General features: G+C 33.8%; 1 long non-coding RNA gene across 4 annotated transcripts in view; it reads left to right on the forward strand.

Moving 5' to 3' along the window:
• Window positions 1-889: 889 nt before the first annotated feature.
• Window positions 890-8,157, forward strand: part of LOC144212697 (uncharacterized) — a 9,786-nt gene continuing 2,518 nt past the window's right edge. Inside the window, exons 1-5 of one of the 4 annotated variants that reach the window (XR_013329802.1) lie at window positions 890-1,186; window positions 1,532-1,578; window positions 7,704-7,916; window positions 7,987-8,058; window positions 8,129-8,157. The exon at window positions 8,129-8,157 is cut by the window's right edge and continues 42 nt beyond it. This is a non-coding gene — a long non-coding RNA (uncharacterized LOC144212697). Of the gene's footprint in view, window positions 1,187-1,531; window positions 1,579-7,703 lie in introns of all 4 variants that reach the window. The other 3 variants (XR_013329801.1, XR_013329800.1, XR_013329799.1) reach the window with 3 other exon arrangements.

Genomic DNA, 8,157 nt, shown 5'->3' on the forward strand with positions numbered 1-8,157 from the left:
GACATCAGTCCACAGCGCTAATTCACCTCTACGACGGCGACACGGTAACGAACACGGCGTGCTTTGCCGCATATTGTTTCTTTTCTTTCCATTTTTTTAAAGTGCTTCTCATATCTCCCCTTTCATGGTTTGTGTGTTTGTACGCATTTGTGACAACATGAGCTTATCAGTCCACGTAGCGTGGCGCAAAACAATTTGCTCATGTTTGTCCAATGACGGTGCTCTCCCTTGCCGCACATTTACAGATGTACGCACAATTTGGCGAATGCAATCAGTGAACCGAATGGAGGCGCAGATATTTGTCAAGGAAAAAAAAACTCATTATTGTTCTTTGGCTATGGAAAAGCAGTCAATGGCCCATATCACACAGAATGACCCCCTCCCCACCTCAAAGCTAAATTCCACCATGATGCAATGTGCACAATGTTCACACTCACGCACACGCACGCAAACACACACACACACACACACACACACACAAAATCAATTTCTAACGTCTCATATCTCCATGCGCTTTTCTTTATTGCAGAAACACGTCGGTGAGCGAGAAGCAAGTAAAATGCCTCATAGAAAAGCTTCTAGTAAAAGAGTCCAGGGACAATTTAGCACACTTTCCTTCTCATCTTGCCAAAAAAAAGTGCAAAATGTTAATTGCATATTAATATTAATTGCATATATAAAATATCCTATTTTGTGTTTTTTTTTTATATCGCTGGACAATTTTGTCGATCAACTGTTAACTGCATTTCTATTTTTATTGGTCATTTTCTGGTGTAGTCCATTCCACTCGACCACTTAGTGTCCGTGACATGATTGTAACTCCGTTCCATGTTTTATGCGACCTTGCTTGTACGTAGTCCATTCCACGTAAACAAATACCTTTTGTTCCATGTTTTCTTTGCAACTTTCCTTGTACGCAGTCCATTCCACTCAAAGATATAGTGTCCGTCTACGTCATTGAACTTCTGCTCCATGTTTTTTTTTTTTGCAACCTTGCCTGTACTTAGTCCATTCCACTTGACCATCTGGTGTCTTTCTACGTGAGCTAAAATTCTGATCCATGTTTTTGTTGCAGCCTTGCCTGCAGCTGGCAGCGTGCGTCTGATTGTGTGCAGTAACAATGTGCGTCTCTGCAGCCATTGAAGACGATGCAATGGGGAATAACTTCGAATAATTTATGAATAAAGTAAGTATTCGTCAATGTTGGTAGAAATGATCTCTAGTTCGTAGATATTGTTGGTGCACAAAAGCAAGCGCGCTTTACCACAACGGATTGGAATATTCAGTTAAGCAAGCAGAACGCCGCTTTCCACGTGTGACAAGTTTGTTTGACAAATCTTGTGTGTTTGTATTTTATTTTAATCGTGTAAACGTTCAAATAGCATGAAAATCTCTTGGTTGCTTATAACAGTTGCGTGTATCTGCAAAATCAGTGTAAAAGTTATAAGCCGGTGTCTGTTTATTTCAGATTTTTCTGGGGGGTGCTCAATTTTTTACTATAAACATTGTTGACCATGGTTTTCTCCGACAGGGGGCTCCCTCACCCGACAGAACCTACGGAGACTCCTCCCTAAAATAGTAAGGCTTCTTTTTCCTAATGATTACCTTGTATTGCAAAACTTTTGGTTGTTAAAAAATTGAAATTAGTAAGACTAGTTTTCTTTTTTGATTGTTTTTAAAGGCAAATTATACTAAGCCTTTTTTTCTTAAACGGCATACTATAGTAAGGCTTTTCTTTAAAAACGACATAGTATAGTTAGGCTATTTTTGGTAAAAATCCTGGTTTGCTCTGCTTAGTAAGCTTACCTAACTTTTCCCACTTAAAGGTACAATAAAGTACTAAGTGTGATCTGGGAGTGAAAAGAGACAAAATAACAAATACCACTACTTATTCTTGCAGAGTGGTGGCCCAGTGGATAAGTCATCAGTCTCCCACATCTGTGGTTGTTGGTTCAAATCCCAGTGCAGGCAGAGATTTTCCCAATATTATTCAGTTAAAAGAATAAGTTCTAATGCCTAAGTGTTTAAGTGTATAAGTCTTCAGTGGTGGATGAAGCATTTTGTCCAAAAAATGATGTTTCACCCCATTACTATACTATGTCGTTTTTTTAACGAAAAAAAGCCTTACTATACTATGTCGTTTTTGACAGATAAAAAGCCTTACTATACTATGTCGTTTTTTGAAGAAAAAAGCCTTACTATACTATGTCGTTTTTTCGAAGGAAAAAGCCTAACTATACTATGTCGTTTTTTCGAAGAAAAAAGCCTTACTATACTATGTCATTTTTTCGAAGAAAAAAGCCTTACTATACTATGTCGTTTTTGACAGATAAAAAGCCTTACTATACTATGTCGTTTTTGACAGATAAAAAGCCTTACTATACTATGTCGTTTTTTTGAAGAAAAAAGCCTTACTATACTATGTCATTTTTTTTATGAAAAAAAAGCCTTACTCTACTATGCCGTTTTTGACAGATAAAAAGCCTTACTATACTATGTCGTTTTTTTGAAGAAAAAAGCCTTACTATACTATGTCGTTTTTTCGAAGAAAAAAGCCTGACTATACTATGTCGTTTTTTCGAAGAAAAAAGCCTTACTATACTATGTCGTTTTTGACAGATAAAAAGCCTTACTATACTATGTCGTTTTTGACAGATAAAAAGCCTTACTATACTATGTCGTTTTTTTGAAGAAAAAAGCCTTACTATACTATGTCGTTTTTTTGAAGAAAAAAGCCTTACTATACTATGTCGTTTTTTTTAAGAAAAAAGCCTTACTATACTATGTCGTTTTTTCGAAGAAAAAAGCCTTACTATACTATGTCGTTTTTTCGAAGAAAAAAGCCTTACTATACTATGTCGTTTTTTCGAAGAAAAAAGCCTGACTATACTATGTCGTTTTTTCGAAGAAAAAAGCCTTACTATACTATGTCGTTTTTGACAGATAAAAAGCCTTACTATACTATGTCGTTTTTGACAGATAAAAAGCCTTACTATACTATGTCGTTTTTTTGAAGAAAAAAGCCTTACTATACTATGTCGTTTTTTTGAAGAAAAAAGCCTTACTATACTATGTCGTTTTTTTTAAGAAAAAAGCCTTACTATACTGTCGTTTTTTCGAAGAAAAAAGCCTTACTATACTATGTCGTTTTTTCGAAGAAAAAAGCCTTACTATACTATGTCGTTTTTTCGAAGAAAAAAGCCTGACTATACTATGTCGTTTTTTCGAAGAAAAAAGCCTTACTATACTATGTCGTTTTTGACAGATAAAAAGCCTTACTATACTATGTCGTTTTTGACAGATAAAAAGCCTTACTATACTATGTCGTTTTTTTGAAGAAAAAAGCCTTACTATACTATGTCGTTTTTTTTGAAGAAAAAAGCCTTACTATACTATGTCGTTTTTTTTGAAGAAAAAAGCCTTACTATACTATGTCGTTTTTTCGAAGAAAAAAGCCTTACTATACTATGTCGTTTTTTATGAAAAAAAGCCTTACTATACTATGTCGTTTTTTTGAAGAAAAAAGCCTTACTATACTGTCGTTTTTTCGAAGAAAAAAGCCTTACTATACTATGTCGTTTTTGACAGATAAAAAGCCTTACTATACTATGTCGTTTTTTATGAAAAAAAGCCTTACTATACTATGTCGTTTTTTTGAAGAAAAAAGCCTTACTATACTATGTCGTTTTTTTGAAGAAAAAAGCCTTACTATACTATGTCGTTTTTTTGAAGAAAAAAGCCTTACTATACTATGTCGTTTTTTCGAAGAAAAAAGCCTTACTATACTAAGTCGTTTTTTCGAAGAAAAAAGCCTTACTATACTATGTCGTTTTTTTGAAGAAAAAAGCCTTACTATACTATGTCGTTTTTTTGAAGAAAAAAGCCTTACTATACTATGTCGTTTTTTCAAAGAAAAAAGCCTTACTATACTATGTCGTTTTTGACAGATAAAAAGCCTTACTATACTATGTCGTTTTTTGAAGAAAAAAGCCTTACTATACTATGTCGTTTTTTTGAAGAAAAAAGCCTTACTATACTATGTCGTTTTTTTTGAAGAAAAGAGCCTTACTATACTATGTCGTTTTTTCGAAGAAAAAAGCCTTACTATACTATGTCGTTTTTTCGAAGAAAAAAGCCTTACTATACTATGTCGTTTTTGACAGATAAAAAGCCTTACTATACTATGTCGTTTTTTATGAAAAAAAGCCTTACTATACTATGTCGTTTTTTTGAAGAAAAAAGCCTTACTATACTATGTCGTTTTTTTGAAGAAAAAAGCCTTACTATACTATGTCGTTTTTTTGAAGAAAAAAGCCTTACTATACTATGTCGTTTTTTCGAAGAAAAAAGCCTGACTATACTATGTCGTTTTTTCGAAGAAAAAAGCCTTACTATACTATGTCGTTTTTGACAGATAAAAAGCCTTACTATACTATGTCGTTTTTGACAGATAAAAAGCCTTACTATACTATGTCGTTTTTTTGAAGAAAAAAGCCTTACTATACTATGTCGTTTTTTTGAAGAAAAAAGCCTTACTATACTATGTCGTTTTTTTGAAGAAAAAAGCCTTACTATACTATGTCGTTTTTTCGAAGAAAAACGCCTTACTATACTATGTCGTTTTTGACAGATAAAAAGCCTTACTATACTATGTCGTTTTTATGAAAAAAAAGCCTTACTATACTATGTCGTTTTTATGAAGAAAAAAGCCTTACTATACTATGTCGTTTTTTTAAAGAAAAAAGCCTTACTATACTATGTCGTTTTTTTGAAGAAAAAAGCCTTACTATACTATGTCGTTTTTTCGAAGAAAAAAGCCTTACTATACTATGTCGTTTTTTCGAAGAAAAAAGCCTTACTATACTATGTCGTTTTTGACAGATAAAAAGCCTTACTATACTATGTCGTTTTTTGAAGAAAAAAGCCTTACTATACTATGTCGTTTTTTTGAAGAAAAAAGCCTTACTATACTATGTCGTTTTTGACAGATAAAAAGCCTTACTATACTATGTCGTTTTTATGAAAAAAAAAGCCTTACTACACTGTCGTTTTTATGAAGAAAAAAGCCTTACTATACTATGTCGTTTTTTTAAAGAAAAAAGCCTTACTATACTATGTCGTTTTTTTGAAGAAAAAAGCCTTACTATACTATGTCGTTTTTTCGAAGAAAAAAGCCTTACTATACTATGTCGTTTTTTCGAAGAAAAAAGCCTTACTATACTATGTCGTTTTTGACAGATAAAAAGCCTTACTATACTATGTCGTTTTTTGAAGAAAAAAGCCTTACTATACTATGTCGTTTTTTTGAAGAAAAAAGCCTTACTATACTATGTCGTTTTTGACAGATAAAAAGCCTTACTATACTATGTCGTTTTTATGAAAAAAAAAGCCTTACTACACTGTCGTTTTTATGAAGAAAAAAGCCTTACTATACTATGTCGTTTTTTTAAAGAAAAAAGCCTTACTATACTATGTCGTTTTTTTGAAGAAAAAAGCCTTACTATACTATGTCGTTTTTTCGAAGAAAAAAGCCTTACTATACTATGTCGTTTTTTCGAAGAAAAAAGCCTTACTATACTATGTCGTTTTTGACAGATAAAAAGCCTTACTATACTATGTCGTTTTTTGAAGAAAAAAGCCTTACTATACTATGTCGTTTTTTTGAAGAAAAAAGCCTTACTATACTATGTCGTTTTTTTGAAGAAAAAAGCCTTACTATACTATGTCGTTTTTTTTGAAGAAAAAAGCCTTACTATACTATGTCGTTTTTTTGAAGAAAAAAGCCTTACTATACTATGTCGTTTTTTCGAAGAAAAAAGCCTTACTATACTATGTCGTTTTTTTTGAAGAAAAAAGCCTTACTATACTATGTTGTTTTTTTGAAGAAAAAAGCCTTACTATACTATGTCGTTTTTTTGAAGAAAAAAGCCTTACTATACTATGTCGTTTTTTCGAAGAAAAAAGCCTGACTATACTATGTCGTTTTTTCGAAGAAAAAAGCCTTACTATACTATGTCGTTTTTCACAGATAAAAAGCCTTACTATACTATGTCGTTTTTTCGAAGAAAAAAGCCTTACTATACTATGTCAATTTTTTGAAGAAAAAAGCCTTACTATACTATGTCGTTTTTTTGAAGAAAAAAGCCTTACTATACTATGTCGTTTTTTTGAAGAAAAAAGCCTTACTATACTATGTTGTTTTTTCGAAGAAAAAAGCCTTACTATACTATGTCGTTTTTTCGAAGAAAAAAGCCTTACTATACTATGTCATTTTTGACAGATAAAAAGCCTTACTATACTATGTCGTTTTTTTTGAAGAAATAAGCCTTACTATACTATGTCGTTTTTTTTAAGAAAAAAGCCTTACTATACTATGTCGTTTTTGACAGATAAAAAGCCTTATTATACTATGTCGTTTTTATGAAAAAAAAGCCTTACTATACTATGTCGTTTTTATGAAGAAAAAAGCCTTACTATACTATGTCGTTTTTTTAAAGAAAAAAGCCTTACTATACTATGTCGTTTTTTTGAAGAAAAAAGCCTTACTATACTATGTCGTTTTTTCGAAGAAAAAAGCCTTACTATACTATGTCGTTTTTTCGAAGAAAAAAGCCTTACTATACTATGTCGTTTTTGACAGATAAAAAGCCTTACTATACTATGTCGTTTTTTGAAGAAAAAAGCCTTACTATACTATGTCGTTTTTTTGAAGAAAAAAGCCTTACTATACTGTCGTTTTTTTGAAGAAAAAAGCCTTACTATACTATGTCGTTTTTTTGAAGAAAAAAGCCTTACTATACTATGTCGTTTTTCTAAGGAAAAAGCCTTACTATACTATGTCGTTTTTCTAAGAAAAAAACACTATACTATTTCGTTGTTTTTAACGAAAAATGCCATACTATACTACGTCGTTTTTTTGAACGAAAAAAGGCATACTATACTATGTCGTTTTTTTAGGGGGGAAAGGCCTCACAATACAATACAGTACTAAGTATTATCTGGGAGTGAAGAGACAAAACAACAAATACTACTGCTAGATCCTGTAGAGTGTTGGCCCAATGGATAAGTCACCAGTCTTCCACCTCTGTGGTCCTGGGTTCAAATCCCAGTGCAGGCAAAGATTTTCCCAATATTATTCAGGTAAATGAATGAGATAAAAGTACAAGTACTACTGCTTACTCTCACCTGGTGGTGGCCCAGTGGTTAAGTCATCAGTCTCCCCCATCTGTGGTCCTGGGTTCAATTCCCAGTGCAGGCAAAGATTTTCCCACAATTGTTCAGGTAAAACAATAAGTACAATTGCCTAAGTGTTTAACTGAATAAGTGTTTAAGTGTATAAGTATTCAGTGGTGTATGAAGCATTTTGTCCAAAAAATGACTAAGTGTTTCACCCCATTTCCTTGGATAAAACGTTTCAACACCTATGTATAAGTGGGGCACGAGTTGGTGTTGTGGGTTGCACACTCGCCTTTGCACCGAGAGAACGTGAGTTCGCTTCCCGGTGTCGGCGGTTCACTGACCAAGCAAGCGGTCGAGGGTCGGCCGAAGGCCGACCCGAGAACGCCTTTCGCACATACAGGTCCATCAAGTGTCTTCCGAACTGCCGAAGGCAGTTCGGAATATAACCTTTTGCTGAAAAGTATGACTAAGTGTTTAATAAAAATTCAAAAGTTTTTCTTTTTTTTTTCTTGTTCCATTTCCAGACTACTTGGTTCGGTGATCAGCCAAACGACGGCAGCGGGAATCGAACCCAGGTCTCCCAGATGGGAGTCCTGTGAACTAACCTCTGCACCAACCAAGTGACTACACTTTTCCTTGTAATCATTTGAGTGTCTTTCCAAGAAGTCCACAGAAATGACTAAGTGAAAAAGTGTCTCAACCGGGAATCGAACCCAGGTCTCCCAGACGAGAGACAGGTGAGTTAACCACTATGCTATCAAGTAGCTACACTTTCCATTGTAAACATTTGAGTATCTTGACTACAAGTCCAAAGAAACGACTAAGGGAAAATGTTTCCCCAACCGGGAATCGAACCCGGGTCTCCTAGACGAGAGACAGGTGAGTTAACCACTATGCTACCAAGTAGCTACACTTTCCATTGTAAACATTTGAGTATCTTGACTACAAGTCCACAGAAACGACTAAGGGAAAAAGTTT

The sequence above is a fragment of the Stigmatopora nigra genome, chromosome 19, assembly GCF_051989575.1.
Source record: "Stigmatopora nigra isolate UIUO_SnigA chromosome 19, RoL_Snig_1.1, whole genome shotgun sequence".
Taxonomy (NCBI): Eukaryota; Metazoa; Chordata; class Actinopteri; order Syngnathiformes; family Syngnathidae; genus Stigmatopora; species Stigmatopora nigra.